Below are 20,253 nucleotides of genomic sequence, written 5' to 3'. Positions count from 1 at the left end.
TGTTTGCTTTTTTTCCAGATTCTCTTGGTATCATTTGCATACTGCATGAATTTTCTATCATCTTCTTAAGAACAAAATCATGTCTGTTTATAGTACCATAATTCCAGTGCTTAACACACTACTGGCATACAGCAGTTTCTCAATAAATATTTTTAAATGAAGAAATGAATGAATATGTATTTTATAAGGTATTTCCTGTTTCTTTTCTCTGGTACTTCTGACACCCTATGAGTTTTATTCTGATAAAAGAGAATAAATAAAGAGCTCCAGAAATACTTTACTTATTTTGTTTCGTCCTCCTGTCTAACCATGACATCAAATAACACAGAAGTCCAAAATAATACCTAGTTACTTTGCTAATGGAGTAGGGTTAAAAAGAGTAATATTAAAATAACATTCCAGGGTAGTATGTGATCTTGCATAGGTTAAGGGTTACGAATGTTTCAAACAGAACAATTTGAAATATTATCCAATATTTATGTTTATGAAATAAATCTATCATTGATTCGTTAGGCTAGTGCTTACAAATTTGGTGATACTTCCATCAAGAGAAAATTGACATCAAGGCATTATCATAATTTGTGATTCCAGACCTCTTTGTTCTTTCTTGAACAGCCAGGTCAAATTGAGCCTCCGAGTCTTTACACATTCCTGCCTCTGGGACTCTTTACACAGACCGCTGTCTGATTTGTGTTTTAGTTTCCTTTGGTCTTTGCTCAAATTAAAATTATGTCCTTTCCCTAATACTCCCTTCCCAACTTTATTTACTTCATAATACTTATTATCAACTAACATATTGCATATTTGACTCATATAGTTTTTTCTTTGGCTCTTCTCACCATTAGAATGTAATCATCACATGGGCACGGATTTGTTTCCTGTATTCACTGTGATATATACAGTGACTTAAAAATCATCTGGCACAGAAAAGCACTCATTATATTTTGATTGAAATTAATGAACTTACCTTTTAGTGTCATTCCTCAAAAAGCAACACAACAGAGTTACCTGCTGAGGCCACTTTTGCCCATAAAATAAGCCTATGCTAATTACAATAAAATTAATTATATGAAAATCAATATATCTATATTTATATTTATATCATATATATTTATATATAATTATATTTATAAAAATTCAATTATAATTAGTTAAGGTTCATCTGCTTGAGGAAAGTTGCATCCTTATCTCAAGGTATCTGTGAACTCAGAGGGGGTAAAAGGATTGAATGATTATCTCTATCTTTCTAGAAGTTTTTCACCCAAGTTGGTCCAGTTTAGGTTTGACTTCATCACCCAATGCTTTTGCCTTTGGTGCTTCCCTGAACACAACCACCAAATCAATACAGCATTGTCTTTGATCTTTACCAAGCAAAAACATAATATTCATGACAATTTCTTTAATACATGATAATTTTTTGTATGACTAGTGGAATTTACTAAACCTTAAGTGACCTGGAATACATCACAGAAATGCTAATAATTGATTGCGTAGCGAACATTCTTGTTTTTAAAAGTACCCCAACTCAAGTTCTCCTGCGGCTGGCGGAGCGGACACCCAGGACTCCAAGATGATGTCATCCATACCAGTGTGGAGGAGGAGTAGCTCCTGGCTGTCAAACTAGGAGAGCTGACAAGCTGGATACTGATGCAGGATTACATCCCAAAGGCATTTCTGGAGTGTTTCAAAGTGGTTACTAGTGAGTGGTATTACAAGTACGTCAATGTGAAGAAAGGGGGCGTTGCTGCGATTTCTATGGTCCTGGCCGTTTATGGACTTACCAACTACTGTCACTCTTAAAAGGAGACATGAGCAACCACTCAAGTACCACTGAGGAGGGCCCAGTGAGTAAGCACATTCTGCGTTCCTGACCTCGACTTTTGCCTCACATCCATGAATCCTTGCATATTCTGATTGAGAATTAACACCCAATAAAAGATGATTGGTACGCAGCGAGGGGTGAGGGGGGATTAGTACTCCAACTCATTTTCCCAGCACAATTTCTAGGTCCCTGCAATGTTGTCGCATTCTCCTCTAGTCCCTCTCTCCCTGCTTCTCTCCCCTTTCCTCAACCGCAGACCCACATTTCTACTTATATATATTAAGCAAAGTAGTTTAAGTTTTTAGTCAATGCAAACCCTCACAGTTATTTCTCAATCAAGTAGTTTATCAAGACGCATTCCTAACAAAGCCACTTCTTACCCCAAGAGAAAATCTGGTTTACATTGTATTTACTTGGTATACTTAAAAAAAAAAAAAATAGCACGTAGTCTTGTAACACAAAGTCAATCAATGTGGACTATTTTACTCTTTCAATTGTGCTTCCCCTTAAAATACATACACTCACTTTGCTGAAACCACCAAGAGGCAGCTGTGTGGACAGATGGCCTGTGTTGACTACAGTGTAATAAACTATATTAAATGCAATTAACACATTTTCTTACTTCTAGCAGGAAGTAGTTGAGTGTCATCTATTTCAGACCAAACTACCTTTTGGGTATACACATGTATTCATAAATCTTGCATTTTTTTAAGTGAGCACTTCTGTCAGCATTTATAAAAATGTCTTAACTTCTTGATTATAATTATTGCTAGTTATAAAAAAAAATAGAGAAAAAGTATCTACACTGGTCATAATGACCTAGTCAGGATACCTTTGAATAGTATGTTTTGTTTAGTAATTCATATTTATTTGGAGCTTTTGTTAAGTAGTCTTTGAAAAAAAATTATGTTTACTAAAGAAGCAACCAAATTAAATTTATATGAGACAGTTACAACAAAGAAAAAATAAATTTACTTTTTTCCAGAAAGATTTCTATCAATAAGGTCAAGTAAAATTTACAAAAATGTAAAAAGGTTCATGAAAATCTCAATGTGATAAAACACTATATGTTCTAAAATAATCAGTTATCTCATTAAATATTAGTTGATAAGGATGTGCCCCAAGAGTCTAAGTTATGAATGACAACTTATTGCTTGATCAAATATAGCTTATTGAAAATTTAAAAATGCCGGGGCGCCTGGGTGGCTCAGTCGGTTAAACGTCTGCCTTCAGCTAAGGTCATGATGCCGGGGTCTTGGGTCGAGCCCCGCATCGGGCTCCCGCTCAGCGGGAAGCCTGCTTCTCCCTCTGCCTCTGCTTGCAGCTCTTTCTTCTTGTGCTCTCTCTCTGACAAATAAATAAATAAAACATTAAAAAAAAGAAAATTTAAAAATGCCAATAAATACAATAATAATAAGTATTTGTTGAACATTTGGTACATCATTAAAAAAAAAATAAGCATATCACCAGTGTAGCTACTATCATTATCCTTATTCTGTAAAGAAGAAACCTAAATACAGGGAAAGAGTGAATAAATTGCCCAGGATCACAGTTGGAGTGTTTTGGGCTTCAGTTCTTAGCAGTCTGAATCCAAATCATGAGCTCTTAACACCATGCTACGAAGCCTGCCAATATGAGTTCCAACTGTCCTTTAGAGATGAGTTGTAAGACTGAAACCAGCCACTAAAGAGTTTGAAAAGCATTTGTTGATTACATGAGTTAAAACTTTTTTCTTTGTATAAAATGGACACTTTTCATAGTCACCCATATGAACATTCAAATATTATATATATTACTTAAAATAAAAAGCAAACAAAATCTATAAATGTTGAATCTAGACGCTCCAGTTTGAAAATTAATGTGTGACATTAGTACCTATAATTGATGTTTTATGTGGCATTTAGAGAGAAATAGCATTTCTAAATCATTTTTAGTAAAGATCTAAAATCCTAATAAAAAGCGTAATAATTTAAAATAAGTATATATAATTTTCCTTAATAATTTACATGATGTAATGGTCTGAAAACTATTTTTGGACATTATAGTATACAATTCCATTTTCTACAAGGTTCATACTCTCCTATCCCTGTTGTTTAATATTATGTGCATATTTAAAAACCAGACATCATTAGACCATCTAACTGTACATGGAAATCTGTATTCCTGAAATGACTTTTTGTATATTTGTATAAATAAATACAAGCCATGACAAGAAAAAGAATTCTCTGGAAGAGCTACCATTAAATTTACTTTAATATGCTCCCTATTAAAGTTGTAATCTGTAGCTTTTATATAAATGTAGAAATAACAGCAACTTTAAACTTAAACAACTACCTATAATATCATATCATGAAGGAGGACTAAAGCATTCTGAATTACAACTCATGATGAGCATATTTTAAAGATTTGAATGCAGCACCTTTATAGAAATGTCTCTTTAATAGAAATGTCAAAAATATCTATATCTATTTTTCATTTTCACTTACATTTATAAAATATCAAAGGGAATATATTTTGGATTTAAAATTTCTTTGATGTTTATTATTGCGAAGAAGCAGAGAGTGTGTTATGAGATCAATCATCAAGCATCAAGTTTACTGAGCATGTAGGATGTAAATGAACCGAGGTAAATTATTCAAATCTCCTATCTAAAGGTTGGAACTCTTCTAATGCAGCCTCAGCATAGTGATAACAACAGTAGGGAATCTAAAAAAACAAAGCTACATAGTTCTAACCTTAAAATGTTTATAGACTCTGTGAAAAAGACTAATGCATACGGACAAATAGCAATAATATGAGAAAAAAGATACATGAAATGTTAACAGTCAGGTATAAATTACAGTCGCTATAAGGATTGCAAGGAAAAGTCCTTGATAACAATTTATGGTGATGGATGTTAACTAGACTTATTGTGATGATCATTTTGCAATATATACAAATATTGAATTATTATGTTGTATACCTGAAACTAATATTATAAGTTAATTATATCTAAATTTAGTTTTTTTAAAAAAAGATTTTTCTAGACTATGTTCATGATAGTAATTGTAGCCTTGCTCTTCTTTTTGATTACAGTGGGTAATTTCTCCTCCTCCAGTTTATCTTTTAAAATCATACTGATTCATTTCAACAATCTCAGTTTCTGTCTTGGCCTTCAAAAAAACAAGGTAAATGGTATATCATCATCTTCCTTCTACTCTTTGCAACATATTTCTGTATAACAAAGTTAAATTCTGTGTTTTTGTTTCTTTCCTGTTACTAAATATCTATTATCTTCAAAGGTCCTCAGTCAATTTCATAAACAATAAACATACAAGAGCATATCAGTGCTATTAGTCTTTGTTCATGGCCCTTTCTGGGTTTAAAATGCAGATCCATCTATCTGTTAAAAATCCAACCTTTCTTAAAGGATTAAATCCATGAGGAAATCACTATTCATTCTCCCTAGAAATGACAGCTATCAGCCTTCTCTTGCAAAACAATGAGTTTGTAACCCTCATATGGTGCTGATGACATTAAATAGATACATATAGAGAGAGATACATACATATAGATATCACTATAGATTTTGTTTTACTAACTTGTATGTTTTGAGGCCTAAGACTATAGCTTATACATCATGATATAAATTACTATGACAAGCCTAACACCACATATATGAATATGTGCCTAATGCATTGAAAAATAATGTGAAGAATGCTGATATATATTTTAATTGGTCACTTAAAAAGTAATATTTTCGGGACGCCTGGGTGGCTCAGTCAGTTAAGCATCTGCCTTTGGCTCAGGTCATGATTCCAGGGTCCCGGGATCCAGTCCCACATCGGGCTTCTTGCTCAGTGGGGACCCTGCTTCTGCTGCTCCCCCTGCTTGTGCTTTCTCTCTCTCTCTCTCTGACAAGGAAATAAATAATTTTTTTACGGATTTTATTTATTTATTCATGACAGACAGAGAGAGAAAGAGAAGCAGAGGGAGAAGCAGGCTCCCAAGGAGCAGGGAGCCCGATGCGGGACTCGATCCCAGGACCCTGGGATCATGACCTGAGCCGAAGGCAGACGCTTAACCATCTGAGCCACCCAGGCGCCCAATAAATAATTTTTTAATTAACATTTTCCCTTAAAACATAGGCTGATTATTTTAATGAAATGATCATTTTAATTTTATAAAAAATGTTCTTTAATTTCTTCCATGCTGTCTTTATAAGTTCTAGATTCAATGCCTTATTTAACTTTCAGAGACTTCCCAACATCTTTGGATTGGACTTTGGAGATATTTACCTGAAAAATATTTCCAAGTCAAGGGAGATTAAAACACAAAAAGTCTTACCATTTGTATTTCCTGCAAAGATCAAACTGGCATAAAGATCTTAAATTCTCAAGGGGTCTTTAATTGTTATCATTATCATCAGCATCAGCATCATCATTACAAATCATCTAAAATGAAACAAAGTGGTTCGTTCATTTTTTGAAATTTCTTTGAAGAAAAATATAATTAAATATTATTTTAAATTTAATTTCATTACTACAAATCTTTGGATGATTGCTATTACTCATAATTACATTTCTTAAATATCATTTGTTACAAATTTAATTCAGATTCCTTAACTTATGCTATACATTGGGAAGATATTTTTGTATGGAATAAAAACTCATAAAGAAATGCCATTTTGAAATCCTAGGATAATGATTAAAAGGCATGAATGGTACTGTTTAGACTAATAATCAAGGGGCAGCTGGGTGGCTCAGTAAGTTAAGTGTCTGCCTTCAGCTCAGGTCATGATCCCGGAGTCCTGGGATGGAGCCCCATGTCGGGCTCCACGTTTGGTGGGAGTCTGCTTGTCCCTCTCCTTCTGCCTCTTCCCCTGCTTGTGCTTTCTCCCTCTCAAATAAATAAAATAAAACTTTAAAAAAATAGAATAACAAAGCAATATAAGTTAAAATAAAGTCTAAATAACTCTCAACTCTAGGGTCAACTAATCTTCAACAAAGCAGGAAAGCATATCCAATATCAATAAATAGTGTTGGGAAAATTGGACAGCCACATGCAGAAGAATCAAACTGGACCATTTCCTTATACCACACACAAAAATAGACTCAAAATGGATGAAAAACCTAAATGTGAGACAAGAATCCATCAAAATCCTTGAGGAGAAGAGAACACAGGCAGCAACCTCCTCGACCTCAGCTGCAGCAACTTCTTAGAAACATTGTCCAAAGCAAGGGAAGCAAGGGCAAAAATGAACTATTGGGATTTCATCAAGAAAGGTTGAATACCTACCATTTACATCAACGTGGATGGAACTGGAGGACATTACGCTAAGTGAAATAAGTCAATCAGAGAAAGACAATTATCATACGGTTTCACTCATATATGGAATATAAGAAAGAGCACAGAGGATCATAGGGGAAGGGCGGGAAAACTGAATGGGAAGAAATCAGAGAGGGAGCCAAACAATGAGACTCTTGACTCTAGGAAACAACCTAAGGGTTGCAGAAGGGGAGGTGGTGGGAAGAAGGGGTTACTGGGTGATGGGCATTAAGGAGGGCACATGATATGATGAGCACTGGGTGTTATGTGCAACTGATGAATTATTGAACACTACATCTAAAACTAATGATGTATCATAATATGAATTTAAATTAAAAAAAAAGACTCTGGGCAGGGAGCTGGATACTCATTGAATCCCTTTGAAATGCATCCTGCTATTCCTTTGTGGGACAGAGGTGAAGCAAGGAAATCAGTTAGATGGTAATTATAGAAATTCAGGGAAGAAGAAAGAGTATATTGGACTAGGGTGGTGGCAGAAGTGTTGGGGTAAAGGATTATCCTTTGGAGATAAGATCAATAGTATTGCAATTAACTTGGATGAGGAGAGATCAGGGAAATGCAATTATTAAGGGTGACTGCTAGGGTTTGGGGATAAAAATATCCATATATTGTTATAAATATGATATTGGGAAGGCTAGAGAAAATTATTGCAGGGAGGTGTGAGGGAATTAATATTTTCAAATTAGAGGTGTTGAGTTTGAGAAGTTTTATAGGAAATCTAAGTGAAGGTTGAAGTTGCTATACTAAGTATAAGTGTATTAATCTAGAGCTCCAGCACAAGTAGGGAATGAAGACACATAATGATTTGGCAGTATGTAGATGGAATTGTCAGAGACCTGAGTGGGTTCACTCGGAGAGAAACTGAAAATAGGATGTTGGGGAAAAATAAAGAGGAAAAGAGAAAAGCTAAGGACTGAGACCAAGAATGTCCTTTAGAGGAAGAAGTTCCAGCAAAGGAACTGAGAATGAGGATACTTTTAAAGAGATTATTTAGTGTATTTCGGATCCTTAGACCCAATTACATCAATGCATCTACAACATATTAAATGGTCTATGATAATTATATGAAAGAGTAACATTTCTAGACTGAAGGAAATCTGAATTAATCACCTTCTGAGTCTCTCTCATTCTCTCTCCCCTCCTCCTCTCTTCCTCTCTCTCATGCACTAAAGCATAGAAATGAACCAATATAATTGTAATTACTGATTGAATTAATAACAATTAAATTTTCCTTAATGTTTGTTCATGAGAGTCGTTATTTCTTTAATTTATTTTTTACCTTTAAAAAACTCTGAAAATTTTTTTAAATGTTTTTTTTTAAGATTTTACTTATTTATTTGAGAGGGAGAGAATGAGAGATAGAGAGCAGGAGAGGGAAGAGGGTCAGAGGGAGAAGCAGACTCCCCGCTGAGCAGGGAGCCCGATGCGGGACTCGATCCCGGGACTCCAGGATCATGACCTGAGCCGAAGGCAGTCGTTTAACCGACTGAGCCACCCAGGCGCCCAAAACTCTGAAAATTTTAAGAGGAAGTTGTATGTTGAATTGCTCTTTGCCTTCAGGAGAAGATGTATAGGAATATGTGTGTGTGGCAGGGGAGAGATAGAAAGGGAGGGGATGAGGGAAGGAGGGAGGGAGAGAGAGCGAGAGAGAGCATGGCAATTCATTACATGAATTAGTTTGGGAAGATATCTTAACTATCATATGCTAGTCATACAAATGTTACTTAACCTTTATGTATCTCACTTTCCTTATCTGTAAAAGAAGGAATATAATAGCACTTGTCTCCATAAAGTTGTTGTTAGGATAAAAATGTGTTTAAAAAGTTTAAATATGTTAATACATTTGAGCTCTTAAGAAGAGTATCTGGCAGTTGAAATAATCAATAAATATAAACTACATTATTATTATTATCATTATATTTTATTGCTGTTGTTCCTGTAATTTATTAGACGATCAATATATATTTGATACATATTAAGTGTAATATATTTAATAGATGTTCTTTTTTTATTTAATACACGTTCTTGAGGAAATCAATTACATAACACAGAGAGTAACAAAAATCATTTTAGAATTTCATTAAATTTAAATAGATATCTTATGAATTATATACCCATGTAAAATCGGCTTACGAACACCACTTTTAACTAATTTATTCAACTCATATTAAAAATATGAGTCTCAAAGCTTTATTGGTAAATGTTCTGGATCGTTGAACTTCCAGAAATGAAAATTGGACAAACTAACCCCATGAGATATTCTATACTAGGGCTACCTTTCTTGTATTTTGAGACACATTATTTTGGTGTGCCTTGTAATAACGGGTCCCTGGTTGATGAGCTCCTTTCATGCAGGTACTGCTTTATACATGCTGAATAATGCATGGTTCTCAACGCTCTTGTTGTCCCTTTTTCTGAGAATTCTTTTGCTTCCTTTGAGATTCTTCCTCCTGCAGCTGTACACTTTTACACAAAATGCCCTTGTATATTTATGATTTATATATTCTAAACCAACTCCGCCAGGAAAGTTAAAATTTCCTAATGATTAATAGAAGAGAATATTTTGCCAAAGACCAAATGGTCCAATAAGGAAAACAAATGAGGCTACTGTTATCATTCATAGAAGCTTCTCAGAATTAATCTGACACCTGATTAAGGATTCAGAAGCGTCTGTATTTAACCAAAGCATAAGGATAAAAGTCATACAATATTAATGTTAAATGATCGTTGGAAATGCAAAACAAGGTGGGTTGGATTAACTCTAGGTGGTGCAGTTCTTTAACAAAGAAACATTTTCATTGCTTGAATAATCAACATCGTCAACATAATTGCACAGAGTTTTCTAGTTCAACGCTTTGGTTAAGCTTACACTGACAGTCCACTTTCACAAACTGCTATGGCCATTATTTTTAAATGTTGACAGTATTACCTAATTTTGCTTGATAGACACAATGGGAGTACCATCTTTCTTTCCTGGCTATCATTTCATTCAAAATTGCATTTCTTCTTATGTTTTTTAATAAGGACTTCACTCAATCATCCATTATTGTTAAAAATTCATATGGATGAGCAAAATATATGATTATTAAGAATAGGCACTGATCGTTCAATACCTGTATGATAAAATCTGGGGTTATTGAGGGTAGGTGACTGTAGAGTTCTTTAGCCAGTTTTAAGCTCTTTATTCAAACTGATGTCAGCTCTTAGTAAAGCCTCCATGGAATAATCAATAGTGATTTTATAAAACTTCTTTTTTTTTTGCAATTTGATGCATAATTTCTCTAACAGAAGATACAGCATCACTAATAAAACAAAAATATTGAACTAAGGACTTGTCTAAAATGTTTAGGTCCTTAAAAAGAGTGTTGTTTTACTAACAAATTTAAAGTGACAAAAGAGTTTATAATGTAGAGAGAAATGGAGTAACAGTGAGTAGTTAAACAGATAAAATCAAAGAGAGAAACAAACCCAAAAGTACACTGTTAAAAAATCTTAGTAGAACCTGATGAAAACAAATGCAGAGTTGGAAAGTGAGCTTGAGATTATTAAGCAAGATCAGCTGTAACTAAAAGACAAAACCAGTTTTACCTCTTTCTCTGCCTTTGAAATAAGTATTATTTGAGATGGCCAAGTATTTGTTACTCAATTGCTTAAACAAGGATTGAACTAAAATGTCTTTAAAGTCCCATAAAGCTTGAAATTATCTGAGCATTATATTTATAGCACATTGTATTATATTATTACATAAGATTCATATAAACTGTGTACAATGTAGAATCACCAAACCAGACACTTTCTGTAAGTGTTAAATAAATGTTTTTGAATGAGTAAATAAATCACCGTATTCATCACTTCCATTCCTGTTATATGGAAGGTAGTACTTTCCTGGTAATAGCAGTGAAGATTAATTTTGCCTCTTTTCTATACCAGTGCCAATGTTTCTTTACCCATCACCTGCAGATATTCATTAACAAAACTTGGATTTGCATGCTGAGCTGCTGACCAAAATAAGGGTAGTAAAAGAATGTGCTCAACTCTGACATTTTCTCAACAAGGACATGATATTAACCTCCCACTCAATAAAATAGTTCCACCCAATTTCCTAGAATGAGTTCTTAATTTAATTGGTCATTTGAAGTGCACTTATGTATAAAGAGAGTATAGCCTTATATGAAAGGAGGAAACCACTTACAGATTAAAATTTTTAATGTCAAACAGAAATGGAAGAAGAATATCGATGGAACTAATGAAGGTTAAGAAGTAAATATTACCTAAAGTAAAGATGGTGGAAATCATCAGAGAAACCAAATGTACAGAATTTAATGATATATCCTAAGTATATTTAAAAGATGAGGACCAACATATTTAAATATGTAGCACGTTAAATATTTGGAAGAACTTCTGGGGAACAAAACTGCAAAGGACTGAAACATTTTTTAAGAGAGTGGTTAGAGACCCTTCTTTAGAAAATAAATTACTCTGAAATGCTATAATGCAATTGTATCATCTATGTTCTTAAAAAAAGCAAAACCAAATATTAAATCACAAAAATCTAGATCTATAGCAATACTTGACAGCATTACTATTCATTTTATACATTGTATCAAGAAGTAGATTTTAGGGGCGCCCAGGTGGCTCAGTCGTTAAGCGTCTGCCTTTGGCTCAGGTCACAATCCCAGGGTCCTGGGATCGAGCCCCGGATCGAGCCCCGGATCAGGCTTCCCGCTTAGCGGGAAGCCTGCTTCTCCCTCCCCCACTCCCCCTGCTTGTGTTCCCTCTCTCACTGTCTCTCTCTGTCTCTGTCAAATAAATAAATAAAATCTTTAAAAAAAAAAAAAGAAGTAGATTTTATTCTCTGTAAATTTGATTCTAATTTATAGTTGAGATCCTGTGTATCAGAGAAAAACTTTTTCTTCAAGATTTAGGAACTGATTTGAAAAATCCTTTCCTTGCTATCATCTTGCATAAACTCATATTCTGATATCATGTATTCATATTTTAACTTTTTCATATTGAAGATTGCATTTTGAAATAAAGCTTAAAGTATTTGATTGCTTGAACTTACATTCCTCAAATTATTAGTGAAATTAACTTATGCTGAAAAACTGTATATAAGCAAACTTTATTCTGTGTACTTGCCTGTTAATAATTTGAGATAAAACATGGCAATTTAAAAAAGTTTCCTTGGCAAACCATAAGAGACTCTTAACTATAGAGAACAAGCTGAGGGTGGCTGGAGGGGAGGTGGGTGAGGAATGGGCTAAATGGGTGATGGGCATTAAGGAGGCCACTTACGTGGAGAACTGGATGTTATATCTAAGTGATGAATCACTAAATACTACTCTGGAAACCAATATTACACTATATGTTAACTAACTAAAATTTAAATGAAAACTTGAAACATTAAAAAAGTAAAGTCTCCTTTATCTGCTTATTTCTTAAATAATTTTATATGAAAATAAGTGTTTTGAGTCTATCCAATGTTTCCTTTAAAGAAATATACTTATTTAAAATTTTAAAATTTAACTTAGCCAGTACGTGAAACTTAGTTACAACTCAAATACCGCATAGGATCAGCATGCTAAAAAGTGAATTTTAAAAATAAACTAACTGGAATAAAAGTTTTCAAAATGAAAATTCCTCTATCCAAGGAATTATGTTTTTTTTACAGAACAACTTTCTAAATCAAGTAATATAATTTTTGAGAGTCCAACTTCACACTAAAACTCTTTTTATTATCATTGCTCTGTTTTCTATTAAGAAAAAAGAAAAAGGGTTTTACCCTGAAAAATAGTTTTGCTGACTACCTTGTTCCTATTTTTTATTTCATTGCAGGGTGTCTACAGCTACTCTGGAAATGTTCAGACTTTTCAAATCTGATTACACAGCCCACTTGTCCTTCCCTCCTTGTTTCTACACACTTTCCACATAAATACATAGTTCCCGATGATGTGGCAGGCTCTTCTTCCCCAGAATAGATACGCAGTGATGCAGGGGAAATGACAGGAAAGTCAGGTCCCCTGTTCTTCACATAACACACCATTAGGACTGTTTGCCTACTAATGCCACAACATAGAGTATTGTCCGTGAAAGCCTGACAGACACTTTGAGTGTGTCTTAATTCATTCTGGTGATCTGGACAAATTAACTAATTTCTGTCTTTTCTATAACCATAGGAAAAACAGTACCTTCTGACGTTTTTGGACTTCCTAATGTAATTCTATTTCATTCTTCTTTTGGGTCTTTTTTTATTTGGTCCCTGAAGTCTTGGTCATTGTTCTCTTGCATAATCACTGTAATTTTTATAACAACTTAGTTCCTTCATAAACCATTTTCTTGAATAAGTTTCATCAGAAACCATCCTGAATTCCAATACATAGAAATAGTAAAGCTTGGTACAGCCCCCTCTATATTCAGATAACTCCTGACAGACATTTCTGGCCTCCTGCACTGATTTCTTTTATTTTAACCCATCACTGTCTCACATTTTAAGATTGTTTCTTTTTGTTACTACACTGTGAACATGTCTACAAGAGAATGCTGTTTGTTTACAGATATGAATATCAGTATGGCTGTGCATTTTAAAATATTAGGTATCCTGTTATTGAGTACAGTATCAGGTAAAGAAGAGACACTGAATACATCTTGGCTGAATGACTACCTTTGTAAATGGGGAAGGATCAATTGGCATTCAAGATTTTAAAATATGCATCAGAATGTAAAATTACTATATACATATATATTAAAGGGCTAAAGTGTAAAATGCTTTTCTATTTTTAAACGTAAGGGAAAGTTGTCCAGGTCTATGATGTGGAGGGAAACAAGTCCTGAGATTGACTACATCAAAGATAATATGTGGATAAATGAATTCTGAATATATGGCACAGTTTTAACTTGTTTGCACTTTTTACCTGCTAGAATGACATAGGGTAAAATAATAAAGCAACTAGCAAGATATTCCTCTTAGATTGTGATCTTGGTTAAACCAGCTAACATTCTTGAGCCTCATTTTCTTTTCTTTTTTTTTTTTTAAGATTTTATTTTTATTTGAAACAGTGAGAGAGAGAGAGAGCACAGGCAGAGGGAGAAGCAGGCTCCTCCCTGAGCAAGGAGTCCTATGAGGGACTCGATCCCAGGGCCCTGGGATCATGACCTGAGCTGAAGGCAGCTGCTTAGCAGACTGAGCCTCCCAGGCATCCCATGAGCTTCATTTTCTTAATCTGTAACATAAGAATTATAATAACAGATTTAAAATATTCACAACATTTCTGGAAGGATTAGATGAGAGAAGAGTCTTAAAATCTTTATAATCTCTAATATATTTTACAATGAAATTATATTATTGGTGCAAATTAAACCCATTAAATAATTATTATAGCCTAACATCTTTGTTATTCAAAATATGAGCCTATAAACTAAGTGCATTAATATCAACTGGGAGCTTCTTAAAAATACAAAATCTCAGGCTATCCTTCAGGAACACTGACTCAGAATCTGTTTTTAACAGCATTCCAGAGCAATTCACATAAATGTTAAAGGTTTAGAAATGCTGGCTTAAAATATGTTTGAAATTGGGGCACCTGGGTAGCTCACTCAGTTAAGCTGACTCTTGATTTCAGCTCAGGTCACGATCTCGGGGTCGTGGAATAGAGTCCCCCTGGGAGTCTGCTTGAGATTCTCTCCCTCCCTCTCTGCCCCTTCCTCTGCTCATGCTCTCTCTCAAATAAATAAATCTTTAAAAAATAAAAATAAATAAAGAAAATGCATTTGAAATTGATATAAATGCTGTGGGAAGCACTATTACACAATTGTTTGATAAAACAAATGTTCTTATTCAAGATAACAAATGCTTACACTTCATAATAGCTATATGAACATCTTTTGGCCTTTTGACAAGTAAAGGGTGGGTTTTTCCTTCTAATTTGAGTTTAAAATCACAAGCTATTTCCTGTCCTGTTTCAGAGATGCTATAGAATGTGTAGGAAAGAGGGACTAATTTTTCAAGGTAGTGTTTCTTGCTACCAACATCCAAAGAATACTCTTACAGGAGGCGAATTGGATTAAATGTATTTGAGAGGTTTTCTTTTCCCTCTATCAGATTCCTATTTTGACTGTCTCCAATAGCTAGTTTTTTGCGGACTATTATATTTAGTTGTTTGTCTCCCTCTTCGAATCTTATTTTTTTTTTCAGACTCTTGGCAGTTTGTGAAGTTTCAATAATGAGGAGAAAGTCAAAGCTTAGCAAGTCTGAGTCAGGGAATTATAAAAGCTCCAAAGAACAAAATAATGATGAGGATGCAGACCATTTTTTTTTTTTTTTAATTTTTGGTGGCAAAAGTCCTTCACAGCTTTCTATTATCCCAGTTGCAGTTTGAAACCTATAATCTAGGTGCACAAGCAAGGATAAAGATGCTTCTTTGTTAATGGTGTTGAGTTCCAAGTATTTTACCAGAATGCTTAGAAGGCAAAAAAATGATTTTGTGTAGGTTTAGCAGCTCATGAAAAACATTTAAACTTATAACAACTTCCGTTACAAAATATTATTTTAAATGTAGTAATTGATCAAGGGAACAGGATTTTTCCTGAATGTGGTGCAACTCAAAACAGTAACACTAAGGGACACTTGGGTGGTGCATTCAGTTAAGCATCTGACTCTTGGTTATGGCCCAAGTCATGATCTCAGGGCCCTGGTCTCAGTATGGTGAGATCTAGCCCTGCATAGGGCCATGTGCTCAGCCCAGAGTCTGCTTGAGATTCTCTCCCTCTGGCCCTCCACTTGTGCCTACTCACATTCTCTCTCTTTAAAATAAATAAATCTTTTAAGAAAAGGGCAAAATGAAGTGGGGGAAATCAGAGGAGGAGACAAACCATGAGAGACTATGGACTCTGAGAAACAAACTGAGGGTTTTAGAGGGGAGGGGGGTGGGGGGATGGGTTAGCCTGGTGATGGGTATTAAAGAGGGCACGTTCTGCATGGAGCACTGGGTGTTATATGCAAATAATGAACCATGGGACACTACATCAAAAACTAATGATGTAATGTATGGTGATTAACATAACATAATAAAATAAAATTAAAAAAAAAGAAAATAAATAAAATAAATAAATAAATGGTATAGCCAAAACTACCTCATTCATTTAGTGAATACTTATTGAGTACTTATTCATGATTCATGGGACTCCATACTGGTCATATTGTGTTGAATGAAGTAGATGGGGTAGTCACCCTATCAATATCAATTGAAAACAAATAGGGCACCTGGGTGGCTCAGTCGTTAAGCACCTGCCTTTGGCTCAGGTCATAATCCCGAAGTCCTGGGATCCAGCCCCACATTGGGCTCCCTGCTCAGCAGGGAATCTGCTTCTCCCTCTGCCCCTCCCTCTGCTTGTGCTCTCTCTCTCTCTCTCTCTCAAATAAATAAATAAAATCTTAAAAAAATTGAATACAAATAATTAAATGCAATTATTTGGTAACACAAAATTCTAGGTGATCTGAATATGTTTCACATAACTATGTAAAAAGAAAACTTACCAGGAAGTTCTTACTATATAACTGTTTAGGAAATACCTTTCTGAATAAGTGATGTTTAAAAATAATATCTTAAAATTAAGTGGCAGTTCTTTTCATAAATACTGGGTGGGGAGTAATGACAGCTGTGGATATAACATATGGAAAGACTAAACTGGGAGCTTGACAAAAAGCCTTTTTAGTAGTAACTGTCAGAAAATTAGCAGAAAAAATATACAAAACATTTGAAGAAATAAGATGAATGATTTTTTTATCATCAACATCATCAGTGGGAGAAGAGTGCACAAAAAATAGGAATAACCAAAAAGATAAACTCTTTTGAACTATGTTTCTAAAAAAAAAAATGTATGTCATGTAGATAAAAAAGAAGCAAATTGTCCTGGAAATTAGAAAAAAAAAGTTTGCACTGTGGAAGTTCATCCAATAATTGTAATAAAATAATTATAATAAACTAAATATTGAATACCTACTATTTCCTGATACTGTATTAACACCTATGTGTATATTTCATCCTGCTTTATGCATTAATTTTTATACAAAAATCAATTATGCATTACCTTTTTTAACTAAACCGTCCTTTCTTGAATTGATTAAAAAACTTATTAAATAATCAGCTGTATTTATTGGAATGCCAGGAGTTATGAAGGACCTCTAGAATTTTATTTTACTTTATTTATTTTTTTAAAGATTTTATTTATTTATTCATGAGAGACAGAGAGAGAGAGAGAGAGGCAGAGGGAGAAGCAGGCTCCCAAGGAGCAGGGAGCCTGATACGGGACTCAATCCCAGGACCCTGGGAACATGACCTGAGCCGAAGGCAGAAGCTTAACCATCTGAGCCACCCAGGCACCCTGATCTCTAGAATTTTAATTACGTATTACACATATCTATCTCCTTTTCCATATTTAATTAGATATTAAAAGAGTAAAATTATTTTTGATCCTGGTAATTGTAGTAATGCCTAATTCAGTCATTTAAATACTTTATTACTATGTGTTGAATAGACTTCTCATTTCTGGCTAGTTGTCTCAGTCAAATAACTAGCCAGAGCAGACTCCAGCAGTCACCAATACAGCACTACCATCTAAAATTACAATATATAGAAAATAGAAATAGGTACATGTATACCTGTATCTTTCCCTAATCCTATATGTACACCTGTCTATATCTCATTTTCTAGTTGTATCCTCTGTACTTTTTATATGTTTCTTTCCAGGAGATTTTAATAAATGGATGTCAATGTTATTACATATATACATACATAAAATGTGTCTTTTTATTAAAATAAAACTTAAAATTTTATTTTTTATTTTAACAAATTATTTTGAATACGCTTAATAGAAAAGATATAACGTAATTATACTGGTGAACAATAATTTATTTAAAGATTCTCATTTACTTATTTTCTGACTTTTTAACATTCCAAATAATACAGGTATGAATATTCTCTTTCACAATAATTGAAATAGGGAAATGATATGGGAATATTTCAATGGGATAAATACCTAATGTGTAATTGCTGCTCAAAAGATTTTAATGTAATTGTGCTAGGTATGACCACACCCTTGAAGTGCTGAAATTTTCCTCCTTAACCTGTAAGAACAATCAATACTGAGTATTGTCAATATTTAAATTTTGTTAAATTGATGTCATTTAGACTTTATTTTTTTAAATCTTTTTATTAACATATGTATTATTTGTTTCAGGGGTACAGGTCTGTGATTCATCAGTCTTACACAATTCACAGTCCTCACCATAGTACCTACTCTCCCCAGTGTCCGTCTCCAAGCCACCCCATCCCTTCCACCCCCCTCCACTCCAGCAACGCTCAGTTTGTTGCCTGAGATTAAGAGTCTCTTATGGTTTGTCTCCCTCTCTGGTTTCATCTTGTTTCATCCCCCCCCCCTTCCCCTATGATCCTCTGCCTTGTTTCTCAAATTCCTCATATCAGTGAGATCATATGATACTTGTCTTTCTCTGATTGACTTATTTCGCTTAGCATAATACCCTCTAGTTCCATCCATGTTGTTGCAAGAGGCAAGATTTCATTTTTTGATGACTGCATAATATTCCATTGTGTATATATATATATATACCACATCATCTTTATCCATTCATCTGTTGATGGACATCTAGGCTCTTTCCATACTTTGGCTATTGTGGACATTGCTGCTATAAACATTGGAGTGCATGTGCCCCTTAAGATCACTACATTTGTATCTTTGGGGTAAATACCTAGTAGTGCAATTGCTGGGTCATAGGGTAGCTCTGTTTTTAACTTCTTGAGGAATCTCCATACTGTTTTCCAGAGTGGCTGCACCAGCTTGCATTCCCACCAACAGTGTAAGAATGTTCCCCTTTCTCTGCATCCTCGCCAACATTTGTTGTTTCCTGACTTGTTAATTTTAGCCCTTCTGACTGCTGTGAGGTAGAATCTCATGAGGTTTTGATTTATATTTCTCTGATGACAAGTGATGTGGAGCATTTTTTCATGTGTCTGTTGGTCATTTGTATGTCTTCCTTGAAGAAATGTCTGTTCATGTCTTCTGCCCATTTCTTGATTGGATTATTTGTTCTTTGGGTGTTGAGTTTGAGAAGTTCTTTAGAGATTTTGGATACCAGCCCTTTATCTGTTATGTCATTTGCAAATATATTCTCCCATTCTGTCAGTTGTCTTTTAGTTTTGTTGACTGTTTCCTTTGCTGTGCAGAAGCTTTTTATCTTGATGAAATCCCAATAGTTCATTTTTGCTTTTGTTTCCCTTGCCTTTAGAGAAGTGTCTTGTAAGAAGTTGCTGTGACTGAGGTTGAAGAGGTTGCTGCCTCTGTTCTCCTCTAGGATTTTTATGGCTTCCTGTCTCACATTTAGGCCTTTCATCCATTTTGAGTTTATTTTTGTGTATGGTATAACAGAACGGTCCAGTTTCATCCTTCTGCTTGTGGCTGTCCAATTTTCCCAGTACCATTTATTGAAGAGACTGTCTTTTTTCCATTGGATATTCTTTCCTGCATTGTCGAAGATTAGTTGACCATAGAGTTGAGGGTCCATTTCTGGGCTCTCTATTCTGTTCCATGGATCTATGTGTCTGTTTTGGTGTCAGTACCATGCTGTCTTGATGATCACAGCTTTGTAATATAGCTTGAAGTCAGGCATTGTGATCCCCTAGGTTTGGTTTTCTTTTTCAATATTCCTCTGGCTATTTGGGGTCTTTTTTTGGTTCCATATAAATTTTAGGATTGTTTGTTCCAGTTCTGTGAAAAATATTGATGGTATTTTGATAGGGATTGCATTGAATGTGTAGATTGCTCTGGGTAGCATAGACATTTTAACAATATTTGTTCTTCCAATCCATGAGCATGGAAAGTTTATCCATTTCTTTGTGTCTTCCTCAGTTTCTTTCATAAGTGTTTTGTAGTTTCTAGAGTACAGATCCTTTACATCTTTGGTTAGGTTTATTCCTAGATATCTTTGGATTTTTGGTACAATCGTAAATGGGATCAATTCCTTAATTTCTCTTTCTTCAGTCACATTGTTAGTGTATAGAAATGTAACTGATTTCTGTGCCTTGATTTTG

At 34.4% G+C, this 20,253-nt stretch overlaps 1 long non-coding RNA gene across 1 annotated transcript in view; it reads right to left on the bottom strand.

Annotated features, from left to right (window-relative positions):
- Positions 1-6,224: 6,224 nt before the first annotated feature.
- LOC141374846 (uncharacterized) overlaps positions 6,225-20,253 on the bottom strand; it is a 101,428-nt gene continuing 87,399 nt past the window's right edge. Inside the window, exon 4 of the long non-coding RNA XR_012381991.1 lies at positions 6,225-6,255. This is a non-coding gene — a long non-coding RNA (uncharacterized lncRNA). The remainder of the gene's footprint in view (positions 6,256-20,253) is intronic.

The sequence above is a fragment of the Callorhinus ursinus genome, unplaced genomic scaffold, assembly GCF_003265705.2.
Source record: "Callorhinus ursinus isolate GAN/ISIS: 27379988/994484 unplaced genomic scaffold, GSC_fseal_2.0 scaffold22, whole genome shotgun sequence".
Lineage (NCBI taxonomy): Eukaryota > Metazoa > Chordata > Mammalia > Carnivora > Otariidae > Callorhinus > Callorhinus ursinus.
This window is presented reverse-complemented; position numbering and strand designations above follow the sequence as displayed.